Source organism: Oncorhynchus gorbuscha, linkage group LG02 (genome assembly GCF_021184085.1).
Source record: "Oncorhynchus gorbuscha isolate QuinsamMale2020 ecotype Even-year linkage group LG02, OgorEven_v1.0, whole genome shotgun sequence".
NCBI classification, from domain to species: Eukaryota; Metazoa; Chordata; class Actinopteri; order Salmoniformes; family Salmonidae; genus Oncorhynchus; species Oncorhynchus gorbuscha.
In genome coordinates, this window is record NC_060174.1 from 30,769,470 (window position 1) to 30,783,811 (window position 14,342).

At 41.1% G+C, this 14,342-nt stretch overlaps 1 protein-coding gene across 9 annotated transcripts in view; it reads left to right on the forward strand.

Annotated features, from left to right (window-relative positions):
* The window catches only part of LOC124000809 (myocyte-specific enhancer factor 2A-like), a 120,325-nt gene that overhangs the window by 20,011 nt on the left and 85,972 nt on the right, over positions 1–14,342 (forward strand). The gene's annotated exons all lie outside the window — the stretch shown is intronic.

A 14,342-nucleotide genomic window follows, 5' to 3' on the forward strand; every position in this document is an offset into this window, starting at 1 on the left:
TCACACACAGGAAGCACAACTGTCATGGCTATGCTCAGGACTTTGACTGATGTCCATCACAGTCAGAGGAATAAGGGAAATAGGGAAGGCTTTCGGCTTTCCTCATATTAAACACTCAGTTAGACAGACAGCACAGTACATGTTTGAAAGTATAGAGTCTTAAGCAAGGAAGAGCTGAACATTCAAAGTATTAGATGTTTTTCTTGGCTTTAAGTTTATATAGATCATTGTAACCACATCATGCTCTGGATGTAGTTTTAGACTATTGTGTTGTAGTTGATAACAGCATAATAACATGGTCAACAACAGGGTCAATAATAGCTCCTGTTCTCATCCTTTTTTAAGAAATAAACCATGTAGGATGTCATATTTTGTGTTTGCCAGCATTGCGAGATGTATATTAAGGTTAAGTAATACTAGGCATACGTGCAGAGCTTATTCAGACTTACTGACTGAGAGCGAAAGAGTGAGGGAGGCGGATGTGCTGTATTCAGTAATTACAGTGGTAGTGGACTATGTTTTATTGAGTGTGAAAGGGCCGACCCCGTCACCAACCCTCCCCGTGTTCCAGAGGCCTGTCTCACGGGAGGGAGGAGGGGACAGAGAGATGGAGATTGGCTGCTACTGGGCTTGCCTCTTTGGGCCTGTGTCTCACACAAACAGTAACACACAACAAAAGTGGTCAAACATCCCTCCAACTTAGATGAATACCAAGGATCTACAGGGGCTTTTTAAACTAAACAATGTACAATATCGTTCCACTATTTTAACAGCTTCACTACACTCAGATGGTAGTCGTGAGTGAGGCTTGGTTTCATCTGGACATTCTGTGGGACATGTAGATCGTATTCATTTTGATGTCAGCCTGATGTGGTCTCCGTCGAGACATATTCAGTGTACATTGATCTCTGTGGTGCAAATGTTTGGTAAGCAACCTTTCAGAATTGCTGGACCGGTTTAAAGACAAAGTGGTCCAGGTGTACATTATCGAGGTCTTCTAAAGAGTACATGGTGAGATGTATATGTTTACATTCTTAAGCAAGGTTAAATGGACAGAATCATCCTATCAAGCATCATTAGCATTGAGTAATGCTTTAAAGGGAGAGTTCAGTTTACCTCACCTTATGGATCAAATTGTTGTATTGGCCTGGAGTGCAAGGTTATTATAGTTTTATGTTTTTATATTTGTTCTTTTTTATTTATCCTAGTTTTTCTATTTTTATTTGAAATTCTTTTTTAGTTTCAGTTAGTTTTCAGACCTGATTTGCTAGTTTTATTTAACTGCAGTTAGGATTGCAAAGCTACCGGTAATTTACCAAATTTACTGGAATCTTCAGTAATTTTGGTAATTAACAGAAAATCCAAGGCAATCTATTATAACTTTGGTAATTTATACTTGAATAGAAAAAGTATTCATATATAAAATCATTTTGTCAATGAGTTTCTAGTAGATAGACCATATGGTTCAACAGAAATAGCCAATTTTAAAGCATCTAATCAATGGCATTATTTTCAATTATAAACTGGGTGGTTCGAGGACTGAATGCTGATTGGCTGAAAGCCGTGGTATATCATATACTGTACCACGTGTATGACAATTTTTTTTTTTTTTTACTGTTTGTCAGTGGTGTAAGTGAGTGGTTGCGTGCATAAATGTGATAATGAAGGGTGTCTCAGATTTAGAAATTATGCTTTACAACGAAAGCAATCCAAGCGTTTGTGTAAGTTTATCGATATCTTAGCATAGCATTATGTACACTTAGCATCAGGAAGCTTGGTCACAAAAATCAGAAAAGCAATCAAATGAACCGTTTACCTTTGATGATCTTCGGATGTTTTCACTCATGAGACTCCCAGTTACACAGCAAATGTTCCTTTTGTTCCATAAAGATTATTTTTCTACCCAAAATACCGACGTTTGTTTGTCGCGTTATGTTCAGAAATCCACAGGAAAGAGCGGTCATGACAACGCAGAAGGAAATTCCAAATAGTCTTCATAAAGTCCACAGAAACATGATAAACGTTTTTTATAATCATTTCTCAGGTAGTTTTTAAAATATATATTTGATAATATATCAACCGAGTGTGTAGCTTCTTTCATAACAGCACGAGTAACAATGGCGGCTTTACTCAATTGCACACAAACTCACTCTGAGAGCCCCCACCTCTCCACTTACGCAATGTGATCCTTCGCTCATTTTTCAAAATAAAAGCCTGAAACTATGTCTAAAGACTGTTGACACCTTAGGGAAGCCACAGAAAAAGGAATCAGGTTTACAGTTTTGGAAACTTTAGAGTGTTTTCTATCCTAATCTGTCAATTATATGCATATTCTAGCATCTGGTCCTGAGAAATAGGCCGTTTACTTTGGGAACCTTATTTTTCCAAACATAAAAATTGTGCCCCCTAGCTTCAAGAGGTTAAGAGGAAAGAAGAAATCTTCCCAGAGAAAACTCTCCCCTGAGAGCTTTCCTTCCCTAACCAACTGTAGCCGCTCTGGTAGCAACTTGATTTTTGCACACTCCAAATCCTGTTTAAATGCCAATTTCTTTTCATACTTTACATGATCATGAAACGGGGAGACGGCGAATCCTCTGCAGAGGATGCCCCAGTGGTAACTTCAAGAATAACACTTTCCATCAGATTGGCTTTCAATATCAACCTAACAGAATTTTTTACTTTTAGCACTAATTTCAATCTTGTAGTGTTCAGCAATCTTCAACAGCTGATCTTCAGTACATAATTCTAACAGTTCCTCTGATGGAAAGCGAATTAACTCATCTATATTAGACACCATAGTCACAAGTAAATACAATAAAGAAATTCTCTCTCTTCCCCTATGCTGAGCGCACCAGACCACAACAAGAGAAATGACAATCACACTGGGCACCACAGAAGTTAAAGATATATATGGAGCTTCCTCAAAATCAACAATAACTCAACCATAGTCTTCGTACGGATTTGCGGTGGGTAATTACGCACTGTAGCCCGATGGCAAGGGAAAAAAAAACAAAAAACACTCATCATGCTGGCAGATTCCCCCAAGCCACAGATGTGCACCCGAGACAACTGCTCAGTCCATACACCACACAAAAATAACAAAATAACCATGCCCAACGTATTCCAAAGTGAAAACGTCACTAAACCTAACAAGGGAAAAAGAAAGGTTTTAGCGCCGGGTAGCAAGTGCCACTTTAATAATGGGAATTGATGGGAAATGATGTAAATATATCACTAGCCACTTTAAACAATGCTACCTTATATAATGTTACTTACCCTACATTATTCATCTCATATGCATATGTATATACTGTACTCTACATCATCGACTGCATCCTTATGTAATACATGTATCACTAGCCACTTTAACTATGCCACTTTGTTTACTTTGTCTACACACTCATCTCATATGTATATACTGTACTCGATACCATCTACTGTATGCTGCTCTGTACCATCACTCATTCATGTATCCTTATGTACATATTCCTTATCCCCTTACACTGTGTATAAGACAGTAGTTTTGGAATTGTTAGTTAGATTACTTGTTTGTTATCACTGCATTGTCGGAACTAGAAGCACAAGCATTTCGCTACACTCGCATTAACATCTGCTAACCATGTGTATGTGACAAATAAAATTTGATTTGATTTGTCACTACCCTACCCAAATCTCCCACTGAGGTACACAGCCGATTGTACTCACCTCCTCAGACCAATGTCCCAACAGCGAGTAGAGCAAGAGTCTCCAACCTTAGCAGGGGCCTGGAAACTAACCAATGTACTCTCTCCAACACAGCACACAACCAACTGTCCACCGCAGTGGCAAGTTTACCAAACAAAGACAACCAATACTGGGCCTACCAAACATTACAACTCCAGAAAAATCTGTAACAAAAGATTCAAACACATGAACTCCACATTTTCTCCCAAACACAATACCTTCAAAATTCCGGATGAGCCCCCACTTGTCACGAACCGGCTCGAGGTCCGTAAAAAAAAGGGAGACAACATGGAGATTTGGAATAACAAAAATATAATTAACTGATGTAACGTAAATACAATTAACAATAGTCAGTAATCAGTAGTGTAAGTGAGTGGTTGCGTGCATATATGTGATAATGAAGGGTGTTGAAAGGTGCCAAAGCAAGCAAACACACAAAAATGCCACAACCAAATTCTAACAGTGCGTCTGCATGGAGAGAGTCTCCTCAATGAATGGGGAAGAGGTGTCCCATGTCGCTGACGACCCTCTCGGCTCCGCCCACCGGCATCCTAATAAGGAAAACAAGAGCAAAGAGAAAGAATACAGCAGACAGAGTGGGAGGTTCGTCACATTTCCAAGATGGCGTAGCAGTCAGACGTCTATGTCTCTGTCTTGTCTCTTTCCATGTATGTATATTTTTATATATTTTCTTCGCATTCTTTTTAAGATTTTTCCTAAACCTCAACTTCAAAATACTCTCCTGCAACCCGCCTCACCCAATGTGGTGTTGATCTGTTTTTTTCTAAAGTATTTCTATTTACCTCCGAACTGGAATACCTCAACTGAAGCTAGCTAGCTAACTAGCTACCAGCTATCAGCTATCAGTCAGCTAACCCCTGCTAGTGGTCATCAGCTAACCTTTAGCTCAGAAATCTCTCACCAGTTCGTACAACGCGTTTGAAATCAGAGCATACCGGACCTATTTTTCTCTCCATAACCTCGGATTGCTACCGCAAACTCTGAACCTTTTCATCTGGATCATGGCAGCTAGCTAACCGCAAGCCGGGTTGACTACTCCTGGAAAATGTTTCCGTCCCAGAGCAAGCAACAACTAGCCTGGAGCAAGCACCAACTAGCCAACTACCCATACAATTACCTGGCTACGCATGCCTTTCCCTAATATCAATATGCCTTGTCCATTACTATCCTGGTTAGTGATTACTGTCTTATTTCACTGTAGAGCCTCTAGCCCAGCTAAATATGCCTTAACCAACCATGTTGTACCACCTCCCACATATGCGATGACATCACCTGGTTTAAAAGTCTCTCGTGACTATATCTCTCTAATCATTACTCATTGCATAGGTTTACCTCCAATGTACTCTCTTCCTACCATACCTTTGTCTGTACATTATGCCTTGAATCTATGCTATCGTGCCCAGTAACCTGCTCCCTTTTACTCTCTGTTCCGAACGTGCTAGACGGCCAGTTCTTATAGCCTTTAGCTTTACCCTTATCCTACTTCTCGTCTGTTCCTCTGGTGATCTAGAGGTTAATCCAGGATCTGCAATGCCTAGCTACACTCCTACTCCCCAGGTGCTCTCATTTGTTGACCTCTGTAATCGTAAAAGCCTTGGATTCATGCATGTTAACATTAGAAGCCTACTCCCTAAGATTGCTTTATTCACTGCTTTAGCACATTCTGCCAACCCGGACGTGTTAGCCGTGTCTGAATTCTGGCTTAGGAAAACCACCAAAAACACTGAAATTTCCATCCCTAACTATAACATTTTCCGCCAAGCTAGAACTGCCAAAGGGGGCGGTGTTGCAATCTACTGCAGAGATAGCCTGCAGAGTTCTGTCTTACTATCCAGGTCTGTACCAAAACAATTCGAGCTTCTACTTCTAACAATTCACCTTTCCAGAAACAAGTCTCTCACCGGTGCCGCTTGCTAAAGACCACCCTCTGCCCCTAGCTGTGCCCTGGACACCATATGTGAATTGATTGCCCCCCCCATAAATCTTCTGAGCTCGTGCTGCTAGGTGGACCTAAACGGGGGCATGCTTAACACCCCGGCCATCCTACAATCTAAGCTTGATGCCCTCAATCTCACACAAATTATCAATGAACCTACCAGGTACAACCCCAAATCTGTAAATACGGGCACCCTTATAGATATCATCCTAACTAACTCGCCCTCCAAATACACAATCAGCAATAACTGCCTCATTGCCGGCATCCGTAATGGGTCTGCGGTCAAACGACCACCCCTCATCACTGTCAAACGCTCCCTAAAACACTTCAGCGAACAGGCCTTTCTAATCGAACATGCCGGGGTATCCTGGAATGACATTGACCTCATCCCGTCAGTAGAGTATGCCTGGTTATTCTTTATAAGTGCCTTCCTCACCATCTTAAATAAGCATGCTGCATTCAAAAAATGTAGAACTAGGAATAGATATAGCCCTTGGTTCACTCCAGACCTGTCTGCCCTTGACCAGCACAAAAACATCCTGTGGCATTCTCCATTAGCATCGAATAGCCCCCCGTGATATGCAACTTTTCAGGGAAGTTAGGAACCAATATACACAGGCAGTTAGGTAAGCTAACGCTAGCTTTTTCAAACAGAGTTTTGCATCCTGTAGTACAAACTCAAAAAAGTTCTGGGACACTGTAAATTCCATGGAGAATCAGAGCACCTCCTCCCAGCTGCCCACTGCACTGAGGCAAGGAAACACTGTCACCACCGATAAATCCACAATAAGTGAGAATTTCAAGAAGCATTTTTCTGTGGCTGGCCATGCTTTCCACCTGGCTTCCCCTACCCCGGTCAACAGGCCTGCACTCCCCACAGAAACTCGCCCAAACCTCCCCCATGGACTTTACAGTGTCTCAGAACTTTTTTGAGTTAGTGTTGCAGGAAGCAAATTTCTGCTTGAAAAAGCTAGCCTTGGCTTATACCTCTGGCCCTTCATTAGACACTGTGTTACCTAACCTCCAGATGAGCTTCAATGCCATACAACTCACCTTCTGTGGCAAGTAAAACTAAATGCATACTCTTCAACCAATCACTACCCGCACCTGCCCGCCCGTCCAGCATCACTACGGTTCTGACTTAGTATATGTGGATAACTACAAATACCTAGGTGACTGGTTATACTGAAAGCTCTCCTTCCAGATTCACATTAAACCTCTCAAATCCAAAATTAAATCTAGAATCGACTTCCTATTTCGCAACAAAGAATCCTTCACTCATGCTGCCAAACATACCCTCGTAAAACTGACCATCCTACTGATCCTCGACTTCGGCGATGACATTTACAAAATAGCCTCCAACACTCTACTCAACAAATTGGATGGAGTCTATCACAGTGCCATCCATTTTGTCACCAAAGCCCCATATACTACCCTCCAGGTGTTGGCTGACCCTCGCTTCATACTCATCGCCAAACCCACTGGCTCCAGGCCTTATCTCAGCTCACTGGTCACCATAGCCGCACCCACCCGTAGCACGCGCTCCAACAGCACAGGTCACCCCGAAAGCCAATTTTCCTTTGGCCGCCTATCCTTCCAGCTCTCTGCTGCCAATGACTGGATCGAACTGCAAAAATCTCTGAAGCTGGAGACTCTTACACCCCTCACTAGCTTTAAGCACCAGCTGTCAGAGCAGCTCACAGATCACTGCACCTGTACATAGATCATCTGTAAATAGCTCATCCAATCAACCTCATCCCCATACTGTATTTATTTATTTATTTATCTTGCTCTTTTGCACCCCAGTATCTCAACTTGCACATTCATCTTCTGCACATCCTACCATTCCAGTGTTTTAATTGGTATGTTGTATTTAATTTGCCACCATAGCCTATTTTTCCTTACCTCTCTTATCCTACCTCATTTGCACATGCTGTATATAGATTTTTCTTCTGTATTATTGATTGTATGTTTGTTTATTCGATGTGTAACTCTGTGTTGTTGTATGTGTCGAACTGCTTTGCTTTATCTTGGCCAGGTCGCAGTTGCAAATGAGAACTTAGCCTACCTGGTTAAATAAAGGTGAAATAAAAAACAAAATAAATAAAACATCACTCAATGTGATTTTAATTTGAAAAGAATAATCCTGAGACTGGTGAAAAAAAAGATGTTGTTAAGAAACTCTCTCGCCCATGTTTACACCAATAACTGTAGTTAAAAAGTTAAAAAGTTACAGTGGAAGTCGGGAAGTTTACATACACCTTAGACAACTAAATTTAAACTCAGTTTTTCACAATTCCTGACATTAATCCTAGTAAACATTCCCTGTCGTAGGTGAGTTAGGATCACCACTTTATTTTAAGAATGTGAAATGTCAGAATAATAGTAGAGAGAATAATTTATTTCAGCTTTAATTTCTTTCATCACATTCCTAGTGGGTTAGAAGTTTACATACACTCAATTAGTATTTGGTAGCATTGCCTTTTAATTGTTTTACTTGGGTCAAACGTTTCGGGTAGCCTTCCACAAGCTTCCCACAATAAGTTGGGTGAATTTTGACCCATTCCTCTAGACAGAGCTGGTGTAACAGGTTTGTAGACCTCCTTGCTTGCACATGCTTTTTCAGTTCTGCCCCACATTATCTATATGATTGAGGTCAGGGCTTTGTGATGGTCACTCCAATACCTTGACTTTGTTGTCCTTATGCCATTTTGCCACAACTTTGGAAGTATATTTGGGGTCATTGTCCATTTGGAAGACCCATTTGCGACTCAACTTTAACTTCCTGACTGATGTCTTGAGATGTTGCTTCAAAACATTTTCCTCCCTCGTGACACCATCTATTTTGTGAAGTGCACCAGTCCCTCCTGCAGCAAAGCACCCCCACAACATGATGCAGCCACCCCCGTGCTTCACACTTGGGATGGTGTTCTTCGGCTTGCAAGCCTTCCCCTTTTTCCTCCAAACATAACAATGGTCTTAATTGCCAAACAGTTCCATTTTTGTGTCATCAGACCAGAGGACATTTCTCCAAAAAGTATGATCTTTGTCCCCATGTGCAGTTGCAAAACGTAGGCTGGCTTTTTATGGCGATATTGGAGCAGTGGCTTCTTCCTTGCCTTTCAGATTATGTCGATATAGGACAAATTTAACTGTGGATATAGATACTTTTGTACCTCTTTCCTCCAGTATCTTCACAAGGTCCTTTGCTGTTGTTCTGGGAATGATTTGCACTTTTAACATGAAAGTACGTTCATCTCTAGGAGACAGAACGTGTCTCCTTCCTGAGTGGTATGACGGCTGTGTGGTTCCATGATGTTTATACTTACGTTCTATTGTTTGTACAGATGAACGTGGTACTTCCAGGCATTTGGAAATTGCTCCCAAGGATGAACCAGACTTGTAGAGGTCAACAATTTTTTATGGGGTCTTGGCTGATTTCTTTTGATTTTCCCAGGATGTCAAGCAAAGAGTACCTGAGTTTGAAGGTAGGCCTTGAAATACATCCACAGGTGCGCCTCCAATTGACTCAAATTATGTAAATTAGCCTATCAGAAGCTTCTAAAGCCATGAAATAATCTTTTGGAATTTTCCAAGCTGATTAAAGGCGCAGTCAACTGTGTATGTAAACTTCTGACTTACTGGAATTGTGATGCAGTGATTTATAAGTGAAATAATCTGTCTGTAAACAATTGTTGGAAAAATGACTTGTGTCATGCACAAAGTATATGTCCTAACCGACTTGCCAAAACTATAGTTTGTTAACAAGAAATTTGTGGAGTGGTTGAAAAACGAGTTTTAATGACTCCAACCCAAGTGTATTTAAACTTCCGACTTCAACTGTAGATAGTAGGGCTGGGAATTGCCAGGGACCTCATGATATGATATTATCACGATACTTAGGTGCCAAGTTGATATGTATTGCGATTCTTACAATTCTATGTATATTGCGATTCGAGACTGCGATTTTACTTCCGATTTGATGCTCCAAACATATTTCACACTACACAGTATGTCTTCTGCAGAGAGACAAACGAGAACATGAGAAATTGAGTTTGGATCAGTGATCGAAATTAAAGTGCTGAAAACATGTTGGCTCATTATTTAAAAAGAGGATGGAGAACAAGATTTAGGTTGAAAAATACAGAAGTTTAGGTGCATGTACAGCCAACTAGCGCTAGCCATTGGTGTAGTGGTGCCTGGAGAAGTGGATATACTCTAATTTTGCCAAATTATTTCCAAATGGCACCCCTGGCAAAGGAAAGGCACCATGTGTGAAAGATTATATGAGAAACAGTGACATACACTCTGAATGACCTAAAATGATGAATCCCATATCTTTCCCAGTCAGGTCAACCCAAGCTGTTCTGTGCAGTAGGCTCATTCTGTAGTAGGCCTACTATTGAAACAGATAACCTGAAGACAGTCAGGTCAACCCAAGCTGTTCTGTGCAGTAGGCCTACTATTGAAACAGATAAACTGTAGACAGTCAGGCCAACCCAAGCTGTTCTGTGCAGTAGGCTCATTCTGTAGTAGGCCTACTATTGAAACAGGTAAACTGAAGACAGTCAGGCCAACCCAAGCTGTTCTGTGCAGTAGGCTCATTCTGTAGTAGACCTACTATTGAAACAGATAAACTGAAGACAGTCAGGCCAACCCAAGCTGTTCTGTGCAGTAGGCTCATTCTGTAGTAGGCCTACTATTGAAACAGATAAACTGAAGACAGTCAGGCCAACCCAAGCTGTTCTGTGCAGTAGGCTCATTCTGTAGTAGGCCTACTATTGAAACAGATAAACTGAAGACAGTCAGGCCAACCCAAGCTGTTCTGTGCAGTAGGCTCATTCTGTAGTAGGCCTACTATTGAAACAGATAAACTCAGTCATAATTTACCACATTTTTCAGGTTTTCATTCTTAGTCACACTTTCTTTGTTTTACAGAAAAACATCAAATTATGTATGTATGTTCTAAGTCCATAACAATGCTTAAACCACACTTGAGGGTAGTTACCATTTTATTCCAGTGTGCAGGCACATAGTACTATTGTTTGATTAGTATTGTTTGATTTAGCTCAAAATATCATTATTATTTAACATTTAACTGAGAATGTTTTTGGGAGTCTTTCCATCTACCAGAAGACAGTTAGGCCTATCATTACCATGGCTATATCTATATATATATATATATATATATCTATATATATCTATATCTTTCTTGTTCCTTAATTGTCTGAAACCTGAATGTTTTACCTCATTAGGAGGCATGTCTTACCTTGCTTCAAAGTAGCATATAGACAAAATCCCACCGTAGAAACATGGAGGCAATTATTTTTTATAAAGACTTACACATATGTGTTGTCCTGTTCATTTAGTTTTTCTTTAAACTTCCTTTCATTGTCTAGCAGCCAAAGGCATTATCCTAATCAAATTGGCAACCCATGATAGTTGCATCTCTAAGTCCCCCCTCTTTCTAATACATATTTCCATCTCTGTCCATGAAACCACTTGCATGTGCGGTGCACATTTTAGAACAGTGGTTTGCTGCAAATTGCATTTTTGGAACATTCACTCATAGGCCTACTGCTGTGTGTACATTGCATTGCTGTGCCTAAAATGTGAAAAAAGTATAGTTTTTCAACATGTTAAGCCAAACATTCCGACCTGTTCCATCAGCTCTATTAATTGATAGGCCACATATCTCCACTACACTACTTTAATCCCCTCTGCTGTCTCGGCCCTGCCCTGCTCTGCTCTGTCACCCAACAAGATTAAGATAGGTCTCACAGTCAAGACTATAATTCTGCTCTCTACCTACCTAACTCTTACACCTGTTCACTTCACATCCATCAAGCAGTTAACCAACCCAAAAGCATTTCTTTTAGTTTAGTTATGGATTAAGTTTAACTTAATTTTGACTTTGAATTTGATTGTGTAGGCAGTTATGTGAAAAGGTTTAAAACAGTAAATGAAAACAGTAAAGGTGTTGATTGTCTGTCTCCCATCTGGTTTCTCTTTTGGGGCAGCAGATAGCCAAGTGGTTAGAGCGTTGGGCCAGTAACCGAAAGGTTGCTGGATCGAATCCCTGAGCTGTAAAGGTAAAAATATGTTGTTCTGCTTTTGACCAAGACATTGTAAATAAGAATCTGTCCTTAAGCGACTTGCCTAAAATGTAAAGTATGCCTTAACATTCACCAGTTATTATGTGTTGATTTTACATTGGGATTCACAACACCTTTTATTAGGATAAAATTGGTCTGCATTTTTGTAATGGCAAACAACTTGTACTGTGTTAATTATTACTCTCATTCAAGTAAAATGATGCAAGTCAATCTAGGTTTACAGATAGAATAAGGAAATATATTTATTCAGAGTGGCTGTACCAAGCGGAGTGTAGCACACCTGGTGTCTGAGGGGCCTCAGCTTGTCATCTCATATTTATGTAACAGAAATGTCATGACACAAGGCATTACACCACAAGAACCTGCACTGTCCTGCACTGCTATGACATATCCTCTCACAGTTTAGAGACATGGTGGAATGTGTGTGTTTTACTGGTAATAGATTCAGGCCTACTGTACAATTGTACAATACAGTGTCAAGACAAGCAAGATAACTTACTTTCAAAGTAAGAGACAGACAGACAAACACTCATATAGACACACCAGTAGAAAAAGTGTCATTATGAGTATTTGGAAACGGTGAATGAAAAAGTACACTCGTTCTCACTGGTGTGTTGTGATGTGGTTTAGGGAAATTCTTAATGGGTTTTTACGTGGTTAGTTTCCTTACTGTGGACAGCCATGCGTGGGTTGTTGGCTCGGTGAACTCATGTTGAGTTTGCCTAACAGTGGAGGTTAGATTCAGACAGCCAGACACTATAATGCCAGTGTCACAAACCCCCAAATTACTGTATGCCACTGGAACTGGCCATTTCTGGTCCCATGATGTTAGTCAGCTCTCAAGTGTAACCACACAGTAGTCTGTAATGCTGACTGTATCTCTGGACGTGGGCTGAATACTCTAACGTTAACTTTATTCAGAGGTTCTGCTCTATGGTGAAATGTAGTTGTATATGCATTTTTTTTGTGTGTCAGTGATGAATGCTCCTCCAGCGAGAGGTATATACAGTGCCTTCGGAAAGTATTCAGACCCCTTCAAATTTTCCACATTTTGTTAGGTTATAGTCTTATTCCAAAATGTATTAAATAGTTTCTTCCCCCTCAATCTACTCACATTAGCCCATAATGACAAAGCAAAAACTGTTGTTGTTTTTTAAAAACATTGTTGCTAATTTATTACAAATAAAAAAACTGAAATATCACATTTACAAAAGTATTCAGACCCTTTACTCAGTACTTTGTTGAAGCACCTTTGGCAGCGATTCTTCTTGGGTACGACGCTAGAAGCTTGGCACACCTGTATTTGGGGAGTTTCTCCCATTCTTCTCTGAAAATTCTCTCAAGCTCTGTCAGGTTGGATGGAGAATGTTGCTGCACAGCTATTTTCAGGTCTCTCCAGAGATGTTTGATCGGGTTCAAGTCCAGGCTCTGGCTGGGCCACTCAAGGACATTCAGAGGCTTGTCCCGAAGCCACTCCTGGACTGTCTTGGCTCTGTGCTTAGGGTCATTGTCCTGTTGGAAGGTGAACCTTCGCCCCAGTCTGAGGTCCTGAGCGCTCTGGAGCAGGTTTTCATCAAGGATCTCTCTGTACTTTGCTCCATTCATCTTTGCCTCGATCCTGACTAGTCTTCCAGTCCCTGCCGCTGAAAAACATCCCAACAGCATGATGCTGCTACAACCATGCTTCACCGTACGGATGGTGCCAGGTTTCCTCCAGACGTTTCCTCCAGACGTGACTCTTGGCATTCAGGCTAAAGAGTTCAATCTTGGTTTCATCAGGTCTGAGAAGTTTTGGTGGTAAAGAGTTCAATCTTGGTTTTTCTCATGGTCTGATAATCTTTATGTGCCTTTTTGGCTTCCGTCTGGCCACTCTAGCATAAAGGCCTGATTGAATGCTGCAGAGATGGTTGTCGTTCTGGAAAGTTCTCCCATCTCTACAGAGGAGCTCTAGAGTTTTGTCAGAGTGACCATCGGGTTCTTGGTCACCTCCCTGACCAAGGCCCTTTCCTCCAATAGCTCAATTTGGCAGGGCAGCCAGCTCTAGGAAGAGTCTTGGTGGTTCCAAAAAAATGTCCATTTAAGAATGATGGAGGCCACTGTGTTCTTGGGGACCTTCAATGCTGCAGAAATGTGGAAAAAGTCAAGGGGTCTGAAGAATTTCCGAAGGCACTGTATTTCCCTTAGATCGGAGGAGCAGCTATAGAGCAGAGTTCATAAGGTCTGAACCAGTCGCCAGGTTGGCAGGTTACAGAGCACCTCACGTGGGAACTACCTCATCCACCTCAGAGGATTTAAACCTGAGGATGTCAACCTGAGACTAGGTGCACTCTTAATAATCTTAAGAGCAAAGCTGGGAGCAGCCTGGGTCAGATAAGGAAGAGTGAAGCAGAAGTATATTAGTTAAAGCTCTGTGATTCTGTCGTCCTGTTACTGGTTGTTAGGCTTTAAGATCGAAGAAAGATAAACCCAGTAGAAATGTACTTGGTTGGGAGTCATAAATGGCAAGGTGCACTTCAATAACAGCTCAATGCAGTAATTTCTCACTT